Below are 24,944 nucleotides of genomic sequence, written 5' to 3'. Positions count from 1 at the left end.
CAACCCCAAATGTATGATCATCTAATCTTTGATAAGGGGGCAAGAAATGTGAAGTGGAGCAAGGAAAGCCTCTTCAACAAATGATGCTGGCATAACTGGAAAACCACATGCAAAAGAATAGGCTTAGACCTCGACCTGACACCATGCACAAAAATCAGATCAAAATGGATTAAAGACCTCAACATCAGACCACAATCCATAGGTACATCGAAGACAAGGTCAGCAAAACCCTTCACAATATTGAAGCTAAAGATATCTTCAAAGATGACACGGAACTAAGTAATCAAGTAGAAACAGAGATAAACAAATGGGACTATATTAAACTAAAAAGCTTCTGCACCGCAAAAGACACAGTGACCAGAATTCAAAGGCAATCTACAGAATGGGAAAGGATATTCACCTAATACCCATCTGATAAAAGGTTGATATCAAGGGTATATAAAGCACTGGTTGAACTCTACAAGAAGAAAACATCCAATCCCATCAGAAAATGGTCCGGAGAAATGAACAGAAACTTTTCCATGAAGAGATACGAATGGACAAAAAGCACATGAAAAAATGCTCTGCATCACTAATCATCTGGTAGATGCAAATCAAAACAATCATGAGATACCACCTCACACCAAAGAGAATAGCACACATCCAAAAGAACAAAAGCAACTGCTGTTGGAGAGGATGTAGGGAGAAAGGGACCCTTCTACACTGCTGGTGGGATTGCTGACTGGTCCAGCCCCTTTGGAAAACAATATGGACACTTCTCAAAAAATTAGAAATTGAGCTTCCATTTGATCCCGCAATACCACTTCTTGGAATATATCCTGTAGATACAAAAAAGTATAGTCAAACTGACATCTGCACTTATATGTTCATCACAGCACTGTTTACAATTGCCAGAATCTGGAAAAAAAATGATTGCCAAGAACAGATGACTGGTTAAAGAAACTTTGGTACATCTATACAATGAAATACTATGCAGCTGTTTGAAAGGATGAAGACATGAACTTTGCATATAAGTGGATTTACATGGAAAGCATCATGCTAAGTGAAACGAGCCAGAAAGAGAGGACATACATAGAAAGATTGCACTCATCTGTGGAATATAGAACAACAGAGTAGGAGACTATTACCCAAGAATAGTAGTATATAATACCAGGAGGTTGGCTCCATGGCTTGAAAACTGACCTCACACGCTGGGGGAAAGTCATCCCAGATAGAGAAGGGAGCACCAAGTAATATGTGATTGGAGATCCTGCGTGGGAAGGGAGATGGGTTCTGAAAGTAGACTAGAGACTGAATAGGATGACCACTCAATACCCCTATTGCAAACCACAACACCCAAAAGGAAAGAGAGATATCAAATTGGAATGCCCCACCGCAGAGGCGGGGTGGGGTGAGGGGATGGGATTGGGGGGTTTGGGAGGGATACTGGGTTCATTGGTGGTGGAGAATGGGCACTGGTGGAGGGATGGGCTCTCAAACATTGCATGAGGAAAAAACAAGCATGAAAATGTGTGAATCTGTAACTGTACCCTCACTGTGACTCACTAATTAAAAAATAAATAAATTTAAATTTAAAAAAGGAAAATAGCAAATGATAAAATGTACCATAACCTGAGAACTGGTTGGCAGCATTGGTGGGATGGGAGGGCACTTTAACTTTGGGGTTAGGGTGTGTGTGCAGAGAGTAGATGGGAGGACCATGTAAGAATAGCAGAGAAAAATGGACACTTTGTTGGCAGGTGTGGGGTTGGAATCTTCTATGCACAAAGCCCTAGTATTAATAGTATTATAACTCAATCTTGGTGTTTAAGTTATTAAAAAAGAAAATAAAATCTCTAAAAAAAAGAAATTGACACCCTTAAAAAAAAGAACAGAAAATTCACCAAATGGAATAAAATGTAGAATATGTATCATAACATTTTCAGAAAAAATATTCAAGAATTTAAGCAGAATATTTGTATTCTGTGTATGTATATATGCATATAGAATTTATAAAATCAATAATACTGAATATTAATAATCATTCATATCATTATATGTAAGCTAAACCTCTCTATAAGTGGATTTAGCTATACATACATACATGCTACCTAGCAAATAGCAGATCCCATATAAATAATTGGAGATAGAGAGATGAAAATTAAATTTAGAATATGCAGTAGATGCTCTTTCTGGACTATTCAAGGACATAATCCTCCACAATTTTCTCTCTGTACTATCAACATATTCAACTATATGATGGTATTATATGTCTACTGTGAAGCTATATGCTTGCAGAAACATATTCATGTAGAAGGAGATAGGATCAAATTCTTTTTTTTTTTTTTTGCTTTTTTTTGGGTCACACCCAGCGATGCTCAGGGGTTACTCCTGGCTTTGCACTCAGGAATTGCTCCTGGCAGTGCTTGGGGGACCATATGGGATGCCGGGGATCGAACCCAGGTCGGCCGCGTGCAAGGCAAACGCCCTACCCGCTGTGCTATCGCTCCGGCCCCAGGATCAAATTCTTGACCAAAGTACAGTGACTGCCATCATGTGCTATACTGCTACTACCACTGAAACATTTATTTTGAGTTAAAGCAAAAGTTTGACAGAAATATTAAATTATTGGAAAAACTACTAAAACCTGAGTGTTTTGACCTATTTTGAATTCTAATTGCTTTTTTATGGCTGTTTCAATTATATTAACCTTAAGAAAGAGTGATCGACTCAGAACTCAACTCTTCAAATGAAAAATCTGCATTTTTAGAAAGACCTTTCTAGTTTTCTAGGTGTTGAAGTGAATTAGTCAAGATTCAGAATCTAAAATCGCTATGTCTATAAAACATTTTCTCTTGTAAACATTTTGAGAACATGCAGGAATAAATTGCAATTTTATGGTGTCTGCAGAGAAAAATAATACATATCTTGGTTGTGTTGTGATTTTTTAATTTTCCTTTCCTCCAAAATGCTCAAATATACTTTAGTTAGAGAAAATAAACCAAATTCAATGTACCTTATTGTTTGTTTATTTGCAAAAACTCATTTTCACACAACATGTTGCTTTTGTTAAGGTGTTTAAAATAGAATAAAATGTTTAACAGAAAGAAATATTTTTGAGAGCTTGAGAAATAATACGGGGGTTAAGGTTTTTACCTTGCACATGGCCAACCCCAGAATTGAGTACTGTCAAAAGTGGTTCCTGAGCAGAGTCAGGGGTAATCCCTGAGCATAGCTGAATGTGGTCCAATACAAACAAAATAAGTTTTTTAAGAGGTGACCTATTAAATATTATTTAATGCATGGTGATAATGTGAGTGTATATGTATATATTAGTAAATGTATTTATCTTACAGATTTCTTAATATCTCATTCTACCAAGACATTTGAAAACGGAGACATTTTAAATCTATAAGTTACACTCTAAACTAGCTTTAAAATACACTTCTAGATGATAAAAAATAATTTTTACACAAGATATTTGTGTGAAAATTTTAAGGCACAAGTTTAAAATGTCTTGATGACATCTTCCAAAAAAATCAAAACACAAGTGATGCCAACACACATCTGAATACACACATCTCACATAGGCATACTTTTTTTCATTTCAAAAAGTAGAGTTGTTTTTGGTTTATCCAATTTATATCATTATTAATTTATTGTTATAAATATTTGTAGCTATACTTATTCTCCAGTTTGTGTTTATTTTGTCTGAAGTTCATTATTTTAGCAATTAATTTGATCAATGCTACTTAAGAACCAGTGACTAGTAATAATTGTAGCATTGTACACTACTGTATATTACAGATGATAAATCTAATGATTACAGAATTCAAGTAATGATTTATTAAATACTTGATACATATATACACCAACAAATAAAAGAGGCAAATTATACCCAATTATATCTTTAATAACTGACATTTTTTTAAAATATAATGAAAAAAATAATGAACTGTAGTAAAATGTTACAGAAACCAGTATAATGGATATAGGACATGTCTTTTTTCTTCAACTTAAAAATGCTTTTGGGAAATTTTCATTGTCTAGTCTCTGTCGTCCTCTCTGCATTTTACCAAATCTTAATCTTTTCTGTTTCCTTCTTTCTTTTTTTACATTAAAGGACTGCTAAAGAAAACTCTAAAACAGTTGTGATACACTGTTCAAATAAAAAGAGACTCCCCTTCTTGGCAAAAGTCCAGGATGCTATATTCATTAAAATAAAATAAAGAACTATTATTCACATTTCTGCTATTATAAACATCAAATAATTTTACTACTAATTATATGTACAAAGTGTTTTAATTTTTTATAAATAAAAAATCCATCTTTTTCCATAAAGTCCAACTCTCTCATTGTACATTCCTCTGACTACAGTCTTGTATCATGCTGTGATATTCCTTTTGCCCTTTGTCATCCTTCCAATGTGTCCTTATCTACTTATGCTGGTGCTCCTTTCTCCTAATCCTCGTCTTACACCATTATTTTTCAGTATTATTAGCCTGGTTTCTTTTGACACAAAGGCTGAAAAGCCACTGCCTATTTCTGTCTATGTTGCCAACTTTTCATGTCCCTGTCACAGTGACACCTTAAATCCTTGACAGCAAATGTCAGAATCTCCCAAAGTACACTGTAGACCACTGAAATTTAGACTTTAGCTAAATTTAATGAAGTAGTGGGCAATTCTGATTCCAATAATTTATACCTGTGGGAATACATGTTATGGTGGAGTCTAAATCTAAGATATCAGCAATCTCAAAACATAGACCTGGTTTTGCATATTATGTTCAAAACAAGTTAGCTCTTCCTACCTTGGTGAATGGCAACAAATGAGTGAGGAATTGACTTGAGTTAGCTATCCTAAATGTTGGAGCAGTTTTCATAGTTTAATAGTAAGTACTAGAGCTTTGAAAAATATTGAAAGTTTCCCAGAGCCTTCTTAGTACTCATTCTATCACAATTACCTATAAATTCTTGTTTTTACTTCTTAATATTGATACGCTTAACAAATTTCTCATTCTTTCCTGTGATTTTGTTATCCCTTTGGCTTTTGAACATATTTTCCCTAATTACTTGTAAATATTGAAATAATCTCTTCTTGGAGCAGGTATCACAGCAAATTTACACAATTTAGTTATAAAACCTCAAAAGAATCCTTTAAAATGTTTTCTAAACCTTGGTTCAAAAATAGTATTTTTTTTTCTTCTTAACCTTTAAAAGGGTTTGAGTGTAAAAGGACAAAGCAATTCTTGAACACAGTCACTATGACATCTGCCAAAATCTAAAAATACCTCATTGGTTTGACAGACCAAATTTGTAGCCATTATTAAGTCCTAATGTTATTGCAAATGCCCTATGTCAGTTAACGGGGATAGTAATATGCTTGTAGAATTACATGGTTACTGAAAGAGACATTGTGGATTATATTTTGCACATTTTTTGTCTCCAAATGTAGGAATGAAACATTAAATTAATCTTATTAAATAATATTTTTTTAAAAATCCATCTTAATGACATTTAGAAGGAACTACTGACATTTTCCTTGGTTCCAGAGATACTTTTCAGTCATACTTCACTATTATATTATTCATCTTTATCTTTGCAGTTATCATCATAGTGGCCACTGTGTCAAGATTATGATTAAAATGAAAACCAAAAAAGTATGACAAAGTATATATTTTCAAATTATTATGAGCATAAATTCTTTTTTTCTTCCTGCTGTTCACTAAGTTGTAAAATAATTGCTTGTATGGAGGCCAACAAATTTACCTCACTCTATAGTCTAATTCTTTCGTTCCCAATGAATTTCTTTCATTCCCCAAATTTGTATGTACTTTAGAAGTCTCCAGGTATTGCATGAAGTAACAAAGGTAGAACAAGGTAGGATTCATAGTTGTAAAGTATATTTATAGGGACCATAATTAGGGTAAGGGATAAATAATAGGACAATGAGTTAAACGGAAATGTGTACCCAAGTTATCCTATGGTAAAGTCTTAATCCTCCAACTTATCAGATGTGACTTTACCATAGAGAGGGTAATTGTTGATGTAATTTGTTAATAAGCAGTCATGGTATATTCCTTAATTAAGAATGCAAGGTATCCTTATAAAAAGGAAATCTTAGAACATACTTATGGACAGAAAGAATATTATATAATGAAAAGGGCACTGATCAAGTTATCCCACAATTCAGGGACCACCAAAGACTCCAAACTAACAACTAGAAAAGAGCAAGGGGAGGCACTTATTCTCCTCACAGAACCCTTTCAAGACACAAACCCTGACAACTTGATCTCAGACCTCTACTATTTAGAACCTAAGACTCTATACTTGAATTGTTTAAGCCACCCACCTTGTGATACTTTATTAAAGAAGTCCTGGAAAACTGACATAGACATCCACGTTGGTAAGATGACTTAGAGAAAACTGGTTCAGTTTCATATGAGAAGAGGAGGAAAGTCATACAAACGTGTGCAAGAGAAAACATGGGCATTTTTACTAGCCTTCTTCAATGTAGCAGGGAAGGAGAGTTAAAACATCAATTATACAGAAGTCAAGGAGTTCACAAGGTGGAAAAAGGGTTCAAAAACTGGAAATTTTAAGTAATTTGGAGAAGTTAACAGAGAAAGTAAAAGCAACTGCTTCCTATGAGAGACTAGTGGTCAACAAATAGCAAATCCTACAGTCAATAAATTAAGGCTACAGCTCTAGTTTCAAATTTATCCCAAAAGAAATATATGTCAGTAAGGAGTGAAATGTTGATCCAAACTGTATTTAAGAATATTCTCACACATCTGTGTCCATGTTTGAAGAAATTAGAAGAAGTTGTGCAACTTTATAACCTCATCACTTAGCCCCAGATTCATCATCTGGAAAATGGAACTAAACAAAACACTCTATCACCAAATATTTTCTGTAAATTGAACAGATAATCTATCTACAGTGCCTCACTGAATGAATGTCAGAGACCAAATCACATACGTGCTCAATTGTGACTCACATTTTTCTTCAAATTAAATGTGGATATTAAAATCCCCCCTTTCCCCTTCCTGTCAGATTACTGAAAACAATACCTCCAACTCAGGCTTGATTTTATCCTAGGTGACACAATTATTAATGAAAAACACACTGGGCATTTTGAAATTGCCAAATTGAAAAGGAAGAAGTAAAATTGTCTCAATTTGAGATATATTGCACAATGTGAACTATAGAAAAACATTAAAACCACACACACATACCATCACACACAAAGTATAGTTAGGAATAATATTCAGAAAAGTTTCAATAAAGAAAACAATATACAAAATGTATTTTGTTTGTATACACTTAAAAGAAATAAGCACAGAGGTAAGTTAATAAAATAATTAAATTTCAAAATTAACAAAAAATGAAAATTCCTGCAATAAATTTCACCAAGAAGATGAAAGATGTGTACACTTAAAACTATGAAATTGACAAAAGAAATTGAGAAAGTACACAATAAGCATGCTTAAAATTCAGAAGAATTAAACATGTTTATGCATCAGAAGAATTAACAATAGTACACTATTCACACAATACAAGGTAATCTACAGATTTAATGCGAAATATCTAAATTTCAAAAGAATTTCCCCATCAGAAGAAATAGAATATACAAACACAAAATTTATATGAAATGCATATGACCCTGAAGATGCAACACAATTCAGAGAAAGAACAATATTGGCATTGCCATGCTTCCTGACCAAAGAATACATCAATGGCTAAATGGTGAATAAAAACTACTCAACATCCTAATTATCAGGCAAATTTAAGTCAAAATCGCAAAGAATATTGATCCTTACATGCTAGAATGGCTGTTATCAAAAATACAAGAAGAAATGAGTATTGGAAAGAATGTGGAGATAAAGATAGTTTATTTGTACTAGTGAGAAAAAAATATCCCTGTGGTCACTGTTGGAAACAATACAAATAATTTTTTTAATTAAAACTGTGTTTAGCTATTCCACTCATGGACATTCATCCAAAGGAAATGCTAATTCCGAAAGATATATTAACCACACTTTTTTTTTCTCAGCCATCCCACCTTCCCTCAAGGCTCACTCCTGACTCTGGATGCTCAGAGAACCATGTGTAATATTAATTATCGAACCATGTTTGGCTTCAGGAAAGTTGCAGATTTTGACTCCTGCACTACATCTCTGGACTTTCTATTGCCACAAAATAGAATATTTTAGCATCCACAATAAGAAGGAAAACTCAGAGGGAGAGAGAGATAAACCAATGGACTCAGTACATGCTTTGAATGCAGGAGGCGTGGGTTCAATCCCTATCACCACTGGTCCCCCAAGACTGCCAGAGAGACCCCTGAGTACCAAGTTAAGAGCTGCTCAACCCTACCTAGAGCACTGCTGGGTGTGCCCCAGCCTCAACAAAAAACAAAGAGAGGTAGCTCAAGATTCCAATTATGGATAAATGAAGTAATTTTGTACTTATACATTGAAACAAATAGTAGAATGCAGGAAATACATTAGGTGGTTGCTAGAGATGGGAATAAGTGGAGTGAAGAATGGATGATAGAAATCAAAAGTACATAATTACAAAGTAAATAAGTCAATTACAAAGTAAATAAGTCATGGAATGTAATATATGGCATGACAACAATAGTACTAAATGCAGTAGCTATTTCTAAGTTGCTGAAAACAAATTTAAAAAGTTTTAATTGTAAGAAAAAATTACAGCTCTGTATGGTGGTAGATGTGAGACTTATTGTCAATCATTTTCAATATATGGAAGTATAGAATTGTCGTGTTGTATATATGAAACTAATATAATGTTATATGTAAATTATAGCTCATTTAAAAAAATAAGACATCTGAGGCAGTGGTCATTTGTAAAAAATAACAAAGGTTCATGCCAACATTTTTTTTGCCATTCCCTACCTATGTCCAATCTGTTCAACTTAAATCTGAACTTCAGGCTGAATCCATCACAATAAAGTCAAAACATGCTTGTAAGTTTGGAAATGATTTGCTCTAATGAGGTCTTGGTTTTCTTCTACATCTAAGAAAATATAAAACACCGAATGACATGATATGGAGGTAGATAACACTTCTTTAATCTCTTCACTTGCTGAGCTATTGCAATACTGTTCATTTCTCAGGGATGCAGCATCTATGAAATCTATGAATGCAGCACCTCACAAATACTTGTGAGGCTGCCTATACCTGGGAATGTTCAGCTTTTCAAGATTCTAGGTCATCCTCCTCCCTGATATTTGGAGTGTGTCCAAACTGGGAGAACAGTACATTCTTATGGTTCTGAAAAAAATAATCATTGGTTATCCACAGTCCTTGTCCCCTAAAAAGCACATTTTAAAATAAAGCTTCATATTTTCTTTTCAATTTTATCAGGTAGGAAGAATAAGGTGCATTAATTTAACTTTATTAGTTTTGAGCTAAATAATTGTGCTACTTCCTGAGAAATGTATCACATATAGCCAAATGAATATAATGAAAAGTGACAGAATTCATCAAGAATGGATAAATTTGTTTACAGACTGGAAAGTAGTCTCTGATGGAAGGGAGACTATCCATAAGGAACCAATTCCTTTTATAGAGCCAACTAATGGCATTTTATAACACAGGAAATGAAATTATTGAAATGATTGGCTACAAACTTTATCATGAACTACATTCAAGAACCTGGCAATGCTCTCTTTATAGGTTTATCAGGAAAAATATACAGGAGAGTATGAAACAGTTCATCCATTAGTATTGCAAGTCTACTCCTTTTATGGAAAGGGCAAGGGTATAATTTCATATGAGATGACAAATAACCATAAGAATGATTCCTGAAGACAAGACTCAGACTCTGCTACCCTGTTTTGCAGACACCACAAGATGTTTTTCCTCACAACTTTCGAGGATCTACTTCTTGCCATATTTTGCAACAAGTGTACATTTACTTTTCTGGGATAAGAAACTAGGTTCTATCAGCTGTTCTACCTCATGAAAACATCTATCTTGAGACAAGTTCTCATTGAATAGAAAATGAGTGTCAGAGAGATATCTCAAAGGGCCGAGCTTATGTTTTTCATGCAGGGGACTGGAATTTAATACCCAGATATTAAATGTTTCCCTTAGCACTGTCTGGAGCAACCCCTGAGCACAGAGAGGGAGTAGTTCCCAAGCTTTGCCAGGTGAGATCCAAAGCCAAAAACCCCAAAGAAAAGTTAGAAAAATGAAGTACCTTCAGATTATGCCAGGGCTAAACTTCTTTCTCAACTTAGTTTTCTCTCTCAATTTCTTTCTAATTGGGGGATATGGATGTGTGGCATATTTTAGCATATATGCCTTTGTATCTGGGTGCATATGTATTATTTACATAATATACCATTGTATCTTATCAGACAGACTTTATCATCAAATCATCTCTTTTTCTAGCAGTGATTTAACATACATAAATCATTACTTACAGATTTTTGCATGCTTTTTTTTTAACATTTTAATAACTTTTATTTTTACTCCTGTTCTCATAGAACTGAACTCAAAATTTGGTATTCATTTAGACCTGAGATTAATTTTAACCCCACCTACCACACTTTAAAAGCAAAATGAGCGACCTCATTAAAAAGTTGAGAGAAGGAATGAAAAAGAAACTTCCTTAAAGAAAGCATACAGATGGTTGGTAGGTAGATGAAAAATAGCACTGCAATGCTGATCATCAGGGAAATGAAAGTCAAAACAATGAGTTATCAGCTAACACCAATGAGACCTGCAATATAAAAATGAATTAAAATTACCAGTGTTGGCATGGACGTGGGGAGAAAAGGAATGCTTATTCACTGCTGTTGGAATGTAAATTGGTTCAATTGTTTTGTAAAATAATTTGGACACTTCTAAAAAAGGTAACAATTGATTTTTCATATGATCCAGCAATCCCACTTTTGGGCAGATACCTCAAGGACCCCAAAACTCTATTAAGAAATGACATTTGCACTCCTATGTCCATTGCAATGTGGTTCACAATAGTCAAATTGCGGGAAAAACTCAAATGTCCATAAGTAGTATAAGGAAATATGAAATCATACTATGGAAGTAGAGAGTATCATGCTGACTAAAGTCAGCTAGAAGAAGAGAGACAGTTAAAGAATGATATCCCTTATATGTGGTATGTAAAGAACCAGAGTAAGGAAAAAGCAAATGATCAAAAGTAACAGAGCTGAAGAATTGGTATATGAGCAGAGATTAACATGGTAATAAGACATGTTGGAATGGGGGTAGAGACTGGGGAAGGAGATTTTAAGGTAGGGGGAGAATATGTGGAGGATCATGATAGAGGAAGATGGATCACACTGGTGCGAAGTTGTGGTGGTGGAATATTGTATGCATGAAATGCTATTATTTATGTTATTATAAGATTATAAATCACCATGCCAAAAAAGGAAAAGAAAAGACACAAAGATAATGATACAGGAAAACAGACACTGGTGGAGTGTGTGAGGGTAAGAATATTATATACATGAAACTTGAACATTAGCAGTATTAGTAAATCATATTGCTTCAAATTAATTTTTAAAAGCATGTCTAACCAATAGCATCTGACCGTTTGGATTACTTGAAAGTCCTCGGGTTCTTTTATCTTGACTATAGTAGGGTTTGCCAACAAGACATCTATGAGCAAACACAAGTTCAAACAAATGCAAATACGTGTGTTGTTTCTAACTTGAGAGAATTGTCTCATCATCCTCATTCTACTATTAGTAGGTAGACTCTGATATACATAGTCTCAGTACAAATAAGGGGATCTTAATACAATGCTTTATAGATTAGGCTGGGAGGGCTTTGCATTAAAATAGAGGCTAACTTCCTCAATAAACAAATTATTCAAGGAGTTGAAAATGGCAGATGCTTCAAAGTGAGGAAGCTGTTACTTTAAGACTATAGGCATAGCTCGGATATGATATATATTTAGTTCTAGAATACATAATACAGCGACATAGTAATAAAAAGTCACATGATTTTTTGGCTTTTTAGTTCACATAAAATTTATGTTTTACACTATATAAGCACACACAATTGGAGAAAATGGTGCCCATACACTTGAGTTATAGAGGGTGCCTTCAACTTGTAAAAACAAAACATAACAAAAATCCCTCTATATTTGCAAAGTACAATAGAGAGAAGTGCAACAAGATGCGGTATGATATATGGGATGTTGAGGGGAAAGTTCTAGTGATAATGCTTCACCTGGATTATCACTAAGACATATACACTGTAATATAATTTTCAGGAGGTAAAAGAAGATAGAGCACATTTACTTATGAGTGATATTAAAGAACTTTCAGTATGAAATACCCTTTAAAAATAGAAATTGGGGCTGGAGAGATGGCACAGCAGATGGGGTGCTTGTCTTGCCTGGGGCCAATCTGGGTTTGATCCCCAGCATCCCATATGATTCCCTGAGCAGTACCAGGAGTAATTCCTGAGTACAGAGCCTGGAATACCACAGAGGCATCTTTAGGTGTGACCACTCTCCAATAAAAATAACAGAAATGAATATATTTGGGAGGCAAGGCCCTCCCAACCAGTGCTTAGAAGGCCCGAAGGCCTTCAAGACCTCTCAAGATTCATACTGGCTGATTGGACCTGAGGATAAATTAACCTTACCCAGTTTTACTGGGGGATACACCTGGCAGTGTTCAGGAGTCAAACCCAACAGTGTTCAAGGATGCATGAAATAGCACCTGGGGTTGTTCACACTCAAGGCAGGCAAGCACTTTATTTATTTTTCTAAGTCTATATCAACACTATTATTTACAAAACTGTAATACAGTTGTTTGGGGCATTCAGCATTTAAGTATCAATTCCACCACCAATGTGATCTTTCTTCCACCATCGCCCCCAGTTTCCTACCCTCCCAATGCTGCCCCATAGCAGGCACAGCACAGTTTATTTTATATTGCTTATAACAACAACTATAATTATAATTGCCAGTAACAATGATGGGTCTCATTCCCCTGACCCTGAAAAAGCCTCCAATGCAGCACTATTGGAAAGGACAAGTAAAGAGAGGCTTCTAAAATCTCAGGGCTAGGATGAATGGAGAGGTTACTGAGACCGCTCGTGAAATTCGAGGATCAACAGGATGATGATGATATGATGATATAACAACAAAATGGTAGGTGAAATTATCAGAAAACACTTCAGTAAAAGAAAATTTGTGAATATTTTTCTATCTTACAATGGGCTGAAAAATAGCACAGCAGGTAGTGCATTTGCCTTGCTCTTTCCACACTGACAAGTCCATCAGTTGGTTCCAGGATTACAGTCACTGGGTAGAAATTTGCAGCCCTGGAAGAGATACCAAGCCTTGGGACCAGCAGAGGCTGGGTAACTTGCAGATACACAATAAACCATCCCTCCTCCAGCTCATGGGTATCCTTTCCCTGCTCTTTAGAAGTGGAAGGGCAGAGGCTTTGGAGAAAGGGGCTCTGGGAGGAGCTTGTGAGCTCCCTCCATCAAGGTAAGCACTACCCTCAAGATATGAAAAGCAAGGGGCAAGAGCAATAGCACAGCAGGTAGGGTGTTTGCCTTGCACGCGGCTGACCTGGTGGTTTGATTACCAGCATCCCATATGGTCCCCTGAGCACCATCAGGGGTAATTCCTGAGCGCAGAGGCAGAAGTGCAGAAATGACCCCTGTGCACTGCTGATTGCTGGGTGTGATCCAGAGAGAAAAAAAAAATGCCAGCAAGCACTCTATCTTGAAGAAGCCAGCAGGCCTGTGTAGGGATATCTTTTTTTAAAAACTTTTTATTCTTTTTATTGAATCACCATGTGGAAAGTTACAATGCTTTCAAGCTTAAGTCTCAGTTATATAATGCTCAAACACCCATCCCTTCACTAGTGCACATATTCCACCACCAAGAACTCCATATACCTTTCCCCCCACCCTACCCCCCACCCCCTGCCTGTGTAGCTGATAAATTTCACTTTACTTTTCTCTTGACTTTGATTATATTCAATATTTCAAAAAAAAACCTCACTATTATTGTTTGGAGTTTCCCCCCCCCAAAAGTCAGGCCTGTTGAAAAGGAAGCATCTGATAATTTGTTTTACATTGCTGACAATGAAGAGATATGAGGTTGCATGGCCGCAACAGCTGTTTTGGATTTCTGTATTTTAGTAACTAAGTCTAGGAAAAATTCTGCCAGAAATTGAATCACTGCAAGTTCGAACCTCCCTTTTGTGGTTGTCATAAAATGGCAGCCATGGCTCAGTTTACAGTCTAGAGACATTTCTGTAAGAAGCTGCTGGTGCCCAAAGTAGTTTAGCTGGCCTCCGGGGCCATGGTCGTGCAGAAGCAGAGGCCACACATGTGCGGCCACCTGTCTAATATGTCCATGGAGGGCGGCTTCGGTACCACCCCCATCCTGAGATCACCTGAGATGTCCCGTTGCTTTAGGCTTGTACCTCTCTTTTGTGGTCATCTTAAAATGGCAGCCAGGGCTCAGTTCACAGTATGTGAGTATATCTTTTTGAGCTACTGGCAAAGTGCTAGGGCCTTCCATTTCTTCAGTAGCTCACTGCCTCATGTACCGTTCTTCAGCAGCAGGGGTGTTGGTCACCAAGAGGACAAACTCAACACATTTATGAAAGTGCTGTTTTTGCTATTTACAAGGGTCATGGGACTGGACTGGAGGGATAGCACAGCGGGTAGGGCAGTTTGCCTTGCACACGGCTTACCCAGTTTCGATTTCTCCATCCCTCTCAGAGAGCCCAGCAAACTATCACTGCTCGGAAGAGCCTGGCAAGCTACCTGTGATGTATTCAGTATGCCAAAAACAGTAACAATAAGTCTCACAACGGAGGCGATACTGATGCCCGCTCCAGCAAATCAATGAACAATGGGATGACAGTGCTACAGTGCTACAGGATCATGAAATTGAGACTCTGAGGGGGGAGTGATAGTACAGCTGGTAGAGCATTTGCTTTGCACACAGACAATGCAAGTTCAATCCTCAGCATCCCAAATGGTCCTGGGAACCTGCCAAGAGCAGGGCTGAGAGCAGGCCAGGAGTAAGCCCTGGGCACCTCTGGGTGTGGCCCCCAAACAAAAAAGAAAAAGAAAAAAGACTCTGTAAAAGGACTGCGCAGCCATGCACCTGCACTCTTGGAATCCTTATGCCACTTTGATCCATTCTGTAAGGGGATGGAAGCTGAATTTTCCCCTAGAAAGGATTCTGCTCCTTCTGCTCCTTCATGAGCACCAAGTCTCTCATGGTCTTGTCCTCAATGCAGTCTTGCTGAGAAATGACTAACAAGACATTGAAATCTAGAAGGGAACATTTGCCAGCCCGAATGAAGCTCACTGGCCAGTCCTGACAAATGGTGGCTACTCAAATGTTCCAGGCTTGGCTTCTACAGATGGAAAGACCATGGGTAGCACCCCACTTAAGTGGCCTAGGAGTGCAGGTAGTTTAAGTTCCTGATGTCTCCAGAGCATACACTAGAATACTTATACCTCTGGACGTGCTGTGTTTTCTGTTTGTGAATGTATGTGGCTGTTTTGTTTCTTTGTTTTATACAATTCCCCATACAGCACTATAAGTGTGATATGTAATAAAGGTTAAAGGAGACAAGAAATTACCTGGCAAAGGTAAAACACTGTTGAAGCGTGTACAGCACGCTATGTCTTGCTCAGGTCCCTGTGGGCTCCTGGAGCAAAAGCTGAATCAAAGTTCAGAGGAAGCTGAACCTAAAGTCAGAAGGCATATCTAGACAAATCTAAGATCCCCACACCCAATTTTCACAGTTATCCCCCCTAATTCTCAATTATTAGAATTGGTGACTTCTCTAGTCATTTTAATAAGTTAAATATTGTAACACATTAAGACTATGTAACATTTTCTAAAAATTTGAATCTTGAGAAGGTGGAATCTATGCTTGTTTAAGTATGTATGTTATGTGCTTTCTAAATTTTCTTTTCTGTATAGTATGTCTCAAAAGCCACGGGTGATTGTAATAATACAGTATTTCAGGGACCAAATTAATCTTTAGCTTCAATATATTACTTAGGTAAGTGTGTGTGTGTATGTGTGTGTGTGTGTGTGTGTGTGTGTGTGTGGTCTTTTTTCCCAAAGAAATTAGAGAGGGGGTCGGGAAGATAAGGAAACTTAATTGGTGCATTCAGCCAAGCAGTTCAGCAACAGAACATTAATTTTTATTTTAATAATGTGATTTTAATTGAATACTTTGCTGGCGCAGCACTAAACTTGGTTTGTTATTTAAAATTACATTAAGAAAGATCACTTCCCCCTACCCCTTCTACAACTAATGCCACCCACACTCCTGAATAACATGCTATTCATTTGGTAAGAGGCAGAATTTGAATTACAATTTCTTGAGGAATTCTTTTGAAAAAATGGGTATCGATAGGCCATCAAGTTATTGTTTTAGAATTAAAAGAAAACTCAATGGAACATAGCATCTCTTCTATATACGTAGTCTCTCACTGTCCACTGAATTGCATTATTATCTTTCCACCAAAAATAGGATTGTACATAGGAACTTCTCTTATGCCTATACTATTAATAGATGTGAGGAAATGTATTGTCATCAATCTCAGAGCAAAGCAATTATAATGTAATAAGTATTCTCCAAGATGTTATTTTTTTATTATTTCTGGGGTCATTTCATCAAGAGAACATGCACTATGAGATGGTGGGACATACTGAAAATAATCTGCTGCTCTCTTAATGATACTTGGACAGAATATTTCTACTCACCTGAATACCTGTCTAAACATACTTATTCATAAGTCTGCTGTTGAGGTCCAATATGCCCTATCTATTACATAGCCATTTTTTAATGGGTTATGTTTCCTAAAATGTATAGATAGCAATATATATGTTGGTGGGTTATCTATTTTTTCTACTATCTTGAAGAAAGATTAGTATTGCATGGGGGATAGCACTCAAACTTTATGGTCAAGATTCAAATGCAAAATCTTTAAAATATTCAATTTTTCATACAACCACAGGTGAAAATGCCAGTCTGTCAAAAATAATTAAATAATAAGAATGCAATATGATTTAATAAATACAAAATAAATGCATGTATGAGTGAATGAGTAGATACAAAGATGGACAGAAAAAAGGAGAGAAGTCTAGTGTGTAGGCGAAGATACAAGATGACCAGCTTTGTTCTCTTACAAGTACTCATGATATAGCACATGGTGCATCTTCCCATGGGGTTTCAAAAAGACTTTTGGATTTTGCATCAGAAAAGTGAACAAGCACATTGTGACATGCACTATGCTACATTTTTCACACATAATCTTATATTTCACTGGTAGCTTCATAAAAGAATTGCAAGGATCAAAGCTATTCTTTTTCTTAAAATGAGAGATTACTGAGGTCTGCAACATAGTCCCTGAATTATATTGTAGGAATATGGCTGGGACAAAACAGAATTAATATATGTAATGCTGAGATGTATGGTGTCCATTTTACTATTTATGGGAAATGTTCATAAAATTTCTTAAGGTTATCACATTCATAAAAGACATATTAATATTCATTTAATAATATATATTGTTAAATGCCAAATGATTTTATTATCAGTTTATATTGGCCATATTTTATTGAATACTGAAGAAATTATAAGTACATTGAACAAAATGTACACTAATGAATAACAATAATCAGAGGTATATTAGACAGAGAGATATTTTTAGATCAGACTACATTATTTACATTTCAGGAGAAATAAGAATATAAAACTGTAATAAAATATTATTTCTGTACCACAGCGTGTGGAATTGGATTCTTTTCTTCATTTATTTTTTTTCACTTTTTGGGTGCTCCAGAGATGCTCAAGCATTACTAAACATCCCTCCCACTGGACTATCACTCTGGCCCTACATTCTGGGGACTGGAGTGATAATACAGCTGGTAGAGCATTTTCCTTGCACACAGACAGCGCAGGTTTGATCGTCAGCATCCCAATGGTCCCCGGAACCAGGAGTGATCCTGACAGCAGAACCATAAGTAAGCTCTGAGCAATGCAGGGTGAGGGAACAAAACTCAGTTCTAAAGCTTTATCTTTTTTTTTATTCTTTTTTTTTATTGAACCACTATGAGTTTTTTATCGAACAAAGTTTTCATGTTTGAGTTTCAGTCATACAATGATCAAACACCCATCCCTCCACCAGTGTACATTTTCCACCACCCAAGTTCCCATTATCCCTCCTTTGACCCCGACCCCATCCCACCCCCTGCCTCTGTGCAGATAATTTCCTTCTAATTCTCTCTTTACTTTTGGGCTTTATCGTTTTTCAATCCAGATACTGAGAGGTCATCAGCTTTGGCCCTTTATCTACTTTCAAGCTTCATTTTTTAATCAAAATATTTCTATCCCATGGCCATGTTTGCAAGTAAGGTAAAATTAATGAATCTATCAAACTAGTTGGGTGATCTTGTAATAGCATTTACTACCTTTCTGGAGGCAGTGTTTAAAGTCACAGTGTTTTGGGTTTTTTTTTTGGGGGGGTAAGTAAGATGCTTCAAAGATTAGATGGTCATATATTTGGGGGGATGTGTCAGAGTATTCAACCCTGTTCCATTGGTCTGCCGCTCTGCCTTTGTTCCAGTACCAAGCTATTTTAATGACTACCGCTTTGTAGTAGAGTTGGAAGTTGGGGAGGTTGCTTCCTCCCATTTTCTTTTTCCCAAGAATTGCTTTAGCTATTCGTGGGGGCTTATTGTTCCATATGAATTTCAGGAGTGCTTGCTCCATTTCTTTGAAGAATGACAAGGGTATCCCTATAGTGTTCTGACTGAATGCCACCTTGTGGTCACTTACTGTTTAACATCAAGTAGAAAATGGGTTACTGCCTTTTTAAGAAACAAAGGTGCCTTCTGGAGTTACAATGCCAAGGTCAAAGAACTCTTTATTTTAAGCATCTGCATGTGCCTGCTGGCAGCAGGAACCATACGTGAGTCAACTTTTGAAAAATATAAACAAGCCAAGCACCCTGCACATTTTTATTTGATTCGCATAAAAGATAGTGGTGCTTTATGGCAGTTCAGCACAAATATGGAATGGAAATATAATATTGATGTAAAATTGAAAATAAAGGCAGTCCTTGAAAAATAGTAAAAGACTATCAACTTCTGAGTTAGAAATCACAAATCAAAACAATAACTTTTCATACTTCTAAGAATATGTTGATAGGCAATGAATGAAGGTTTTGACTAAAGTAGGTAGAAAATTGTATTTTAAAACTTTCAGAAATATAAAGAATAAGAATTCCTTTGGTTCAATTTCATATTATAGTAGTGTTCACATCTCCCTGTAAAGGTGGCCATATTTATTTTAGCATATAAACATGTTAATATTTGATAGAAAATTCCATGGTTCTTCTATGACTTTTTCTTTGATCCAAGAAAAATAATAACAATGTTTCTAGGGTCTTGCAGGAAAACAATTTGTTTACTTGTATGCTGGCCATTCATGGTGTTCTGGGGCTACTCCTGATTCTGTGCTTGATGATCACTCCTGGGGTGCTTAGGGAACCATACAGTGAAAGGGATCAAACCTTGACATCCTGCATACTAAGCATGCATTCACCTCTCCAGTCCCCAAAATAATTATGATTGAAAAAATGTTATATTGTACACATACAGATATGGGACACTATACAGTGATATAACTAGACATGTCTAAGGGGATTTTCACCACAGAGATCTAGGAGAAATATTAATATCTGACAGCCTGAGCTAAGAAAGACTTAATAAATAATGGGACAAAAAATGTTAATGATTTCTGAATTCCAAATAAACAAGGCTATGAAGACAAACTGGACACTAAAACATGGTGGTCCGAAAGGTCATTGCATTGTGAAGATTATTGCATTGTAAATCAGTGAAATATACCAATATGCTTGTCATTAGAGTAAAAGCACCCGGAGAGCAGGGTTGACACTTTAATTATGTTTTGTGGATTTAATATCTGTTTTGTTGGAGTGAAATTCCTCCATTGAATAAGAACTAGCAACAGGATTGGAGGTAGGAACACAGTATGATGAAGAGAGATGAACTCACCATCAAGAAACTAAAAATAAATTGACCTAACAATGAAAGCTATGATGCTTTTATAGAGGGAGCAAAGGTACATATTGTTGGTTGACATATAGAGTAATTTATCAGTCCCACCATTAAATTAAGTAAAACAAACAAAAAGAATGCATGGGTCTGGGAAGATAGTACAGGGAAGTCACTTGCCTTGCATGTGGCCAACCCCAGTTTGATCCGGGCACCACATAGTTTCCTGAGTATCCTTGAATGTAGCCTTGGAGGTGCCCAAGCATAACCAAGTGGTCTAGAAAATTCCTGGCATCAAAGGCTTGAACATCACTGCATTGTTGGGCTCTGGCATTGAACCACCAAACTAGTTGGATAGAGGGGTGGGACGCCAGGCCTACTTGGGATATTCCTCCTATCTCCCACTCCCACCAATATAAAAAAGTGCAACAAGTCAAGTTTTCCAAGGATAGAGAATGATAGAATAGCATATAGATCAGTGAGAAGAAAATAAAAATAACTAAAGTCAAGACCAGTGAAACAGCATTAAGTTCCACTTAGTGTGAAATTTTTCTGCCTGCATAAAAATTGTAACATAGACTATGAAAGAGCTTGGAGATCAAAAAATATTATTTAATCTAATTAACTTTGGTGCAGTTTTCTGATGCACTTAGTTAACTGTATGTTCATTCCTCTACACTGTATAAGCTTATATTTGAATTTTTTTAAATCAACAAATTCCTAAGTTAGGTTCACAGGAAATTTTAACCAGCATCACTGCTGACACAAGTCACATGCATGGCAAATGCCTTAGCGACAATATGATCTTACTATGCATGATATATCTTTTTAAATCTTTTCATTGCATATATATAATATGTGTGTAAATAAATTTATGCATAAATATATATTATGCATATTTTGTGCATTTATATTTGTACATATATGCATATATATGCATGCATATGTTTTTGCATGAAGGGTGATAGTGAAGTGGATATTGGGATACAGCAGAGCTCAGAGTTTATTCCTGCCTCTGTGCTCAGGGATCACTTCCAGTGACAGATCATTAGGGAAGACAGGACTGAATCAGGGTCTATTGCATGCAAAGCAAATACCTACTGCCTGTATTATATCTCCTCCTTAAGTCATATATTTTGTTTTTATTTAAATTTATTTTTCTGTTCAGGCAAGGCCTAATCATATTTTAATTAAATGCTAATAAATCCTTAAGTTTTTACATAATATTTAGACTATGTAGGGGTAAAAGTGAACCCCTAATTTTAAAGATATGGTATTATTTATTGTGAGGATTGGTCATTTACTTGGTAGAGCATCTCCAAATATTGAGACAAGAAAATGTCTAAACATATCACTGAAGGCAACTTGAGCTCACCACAAAGAGGATGCAGTGAATTAGAAAGTACCAGCAAAGGAAACATCGCTGAGAGCAGAAAAGAAACAATACCCATTTTCTTGCAGTTTTAAAATTGGCTCTACGTACTCACACTTTCTCTTTATTTTGTCCATTTCAGCATACCTCAAATGAATCATTTGTGTTTAAGCATAGAGCAGAGTTGAGCAGAAATCTTAGATACTTTACATATAGGAGTCCTGGGTTCAATCCCCAGGACCCAGAACCCCAAAGTGCCACCAGAGAGAACATGAGCAAAGTGATGAGCACCATGGGTTGATATAGACAAGCAACGAGAATCACAAAAGTTGAGCAAAGGAAGGAGCATCAAGGAGGGGTTATTAGAGTAGTGAAGTCGTTGATTTGAGAAACCAGCTACTACTTTGCCATTTTAATTGGCAAACTTGTGTATGACATTCAGAGCTAATTCAGAAGTTACTTAATAAAATCAAAGTCTCCTATAACAATATGGCCTATACACCTCAATCAAAATGTAGTTAAAATGATAATCAAATCACCAGCACCATAACATACAACAGATAGTAGATGGTAAAATCAACACAGTTTTCTCAATAACATAAATGAAAAAAATGTTCTCTCTCCCCACAATCGATTTTGAAATTCTCACCCATGAGAAGTAAAGGTTTGAGAAGATATGAGTAACAAATGTACCAAATTTTATTTTTTTAAAAATCAGGAGTAATATGTTTCGGTTCTTTTTTTGTAAAATACTTGTTTATCAAACCAAATATACACACACACACAAATACATATGTAGATAAATTCATTCTCCTGAGCTGTCACATTTTCCCAGCCTCTCCTCACCTCCTCACATTTGCTAGCACTTTTGTTTGAATGCTATATAAAGCCAGGTTCTGAGGGACACTTAAAACCAAAGCCTTTTTCAACATCTTTCTCCTCCTTTATATTCTTTCCACTGTGTTCACCAGATAATACTGGTTCTGTTCTGGATTTTATTAACATATCACCCAGCTCCCTACATCCCATCTCTTTTCTCTGGCTCCAGTGAAATATTTGCAAATTAATCTATAAAGTTAAATTCTTAGCTTAAAAATCGTCCAGCATCTCTTTTGGCCTTAGAGAGATCCAACGCTCAAACCTGCTATACAGATCCTCTGGCTCAAACTTATACTTTTTTCACTTCTGGTTTTTATTTCCTGGTATTTTCCTGACATTCAAATGTCCACACTTTAACTCAGCATTTACTATTTTCTTGCTAAGTGGTGAAGTTAGTAATTCCTAATTAAGGAACAGCACTGTAGCACTGTCATCCCATTGTTACTGGTGCCTGCTTGAGCAAATCGATGAACATATCCATTGTGATACTTGTTACTGTTTTTGGCATATCAAATACGTTACATGTAGCTTGCCAGGCTTTGCCGTGAGGGTGAGATACTCTCAGTAGTTTGCCTGGCTCTCCGAGAGGGGCGGAGGAATCGAATCTGGATCAGCCGTGTGCAAGGCAAACACTCTACTCGCTGTGCTATAAATTGAGAAATTTGCTTTGTTACTTTAAAGGTCTTAACAATCCTCTATATGTCAAAATTGTAAAGTTTTCCTAATCTTGTTACTACTAGGTTGTTGTTGAAGCCCAATTTCCACCTCCTGATAGTTGGGATAAAATCAATGCCTTCTAGATGCAGAGTATGCTTTCTACCAAGCTTATTAAATATTGTTAGTTATTTCTAAATTGCATTGTTCCTAGTTTATCATTGGTTTCTGATTATGCAGTGACAGGGTCATTTGGAACTGGCCTAATATTAATTATTTTTTGTTATTATTGAAGTGACCAATATTGCCCCTTGCTTTTAGGTCACTTTCCAATAGAGTTTGTTTAAATTGGTTAATAGAACTCAAAGCTCAAGAGATCAGTTAAGAGACACCCCTAATTTCCATGATAATTTTCTTACACGTATAGACTGGTATGTTTTTCTCTACCGTTCAAAAGGAATTTGGTCTGCAAAGGATAAACGTAATCTGCCAGGGAATATCAAGTGTATCCTGAAAAAAGAAGGTACTATGAATTGAAATTAGAGTAAAATAAAAGACTAAAACGGTACCAAAGGAAAAAAATCTTGAGTGATTATCTATTTAATTGCCCAGCTAAGAATTAAAAATGTGGGTAATTCTCAGGGTAAGTGATCAACATCCTCAAGATAAAACAAGAAAAGACTTTAAAAATTTTTTTCTGAATAATTTAATTCACACTATGCACACAAAGTGTCCTTTGGAGAGTCAGAGGCCAAAGAGCCAGTACCCCAGTACAGCAGATAGGGCGCTTGCCTTGCAGAAGGCTGACCGGGTTCCATCCCTGATATCTCCTATGATTCTGAGTACACCAGGAGTAATCACTGAGCACAGAACCAGGAGTAAGCTCTGAGTAACTCTAGGTGTGGCCCAAAGACCAAAGCAAACAAAATTGTTTGAGGAGGGGAAGATAGGCCTCCTAAGAGATTCTCCACTGGCAATTCTTGGCTAGTGAATCAGGGGTTCAAAGCAAGGACTCAAGGATGCTGTGCTGCCTGGGCTTATGGATACCAGGGATCACCTGGGCCATGCCACAGGTGCTTAGGGTCTTCATCTGTGCCAAGTGAGGCTCAGGGGTTTATATAGTGCTGGAGGTTAAACCTGGATCAAGCACATTCTAGGCGTAAGTGCTAAACAGTAAACTATCTTCTGTGCCAAATATAGATAACCTACTTAAAGGCTATGGCAGAATCTAAAAAGTAATAAAATAAAACTATAAGTGAATGAAAAATCCTTATGAAAATTAAAAAAGTTCCTTTATAAAATCCCCTTAAAAATATGTAAGATTACTTCATAATAAGGAATTCCAAAGAAACAGCTTTTCTGCATATTTCATATTCCTTGAAAGTTTGATTGGAACTTCAGGTTCCACTTTTTATGAAACGTCCAATGTGCTATTTTTTAACCAGGATATTTGATCAGAAAATACTGGGAAATTTATAGAAGTTATCCTCCCATTGAGTTACAGCATTATGATATAGAATGGAAATGATTTTTTGTAAAAGTTCAAAATTAGTTATTTCTGACATTTCAGTTCTCTCTGCTCCAGCTACTAACTCAACTGTGGAAGGAACAATTTTATAAAAACAACACATAAATTAACAATCACATATAAATTAATGGGTCAAATTTGACCCAGAGCTATAATTTGCTTTCCATCACCTAAAAGAAAGCACTTCAAGTAACCTAGGGTTATAAAGTTGTCAGCTAATTTTGAAAGAGAACTCAATGAGAAAGCAATGAGGAACATTATCTATAAAGATATTAAATAAATTTGTTGAGATTTTAATTGTTGTGAATCAATAAAAGCTTAGTTTATGAATTTCCATAAAATCATAAGCCAAATTGTACACATTTTTAACAAAATGGGGTTATCCTATACATCTATATTGTATAAGGCATGAGACTGTGAAATTTGAAATAATGGTAGATTATT

The 24,944-nt window shown here is 36.1% G+C and overlaps 1 pseudogene; it reads left to right on the top strand.

Moving 5' to 3' along the window:
• LOC101542038 (interleukin-13 receptor subunit alpha-1-like) overlaps nt 1-23,118 on the top strand; it is a 58,820-nt pseudogene extending 35,702 nt beyond the window's left edge.
• The last annotated feature ends 1,826 nt before the right edge of the window (nt 23,119-24,944 follow it).

This window comes from Sorex araneus, chromosome 2, assembly GCF_027595985.1.
Source record: "Sorex araneus isolate mSorAra2 chromosome 2, mSorAra2.pri, whole genome shotgun sequence".
NCBI lineage: Eukaryota > Metazoa > Chordata > Mammalia > Eulipotyphla > Soricidae > Sorex > Sorex araneus.
This window is presented reverse-complemented; position numbering and strand designations above follow the sequence as displayed.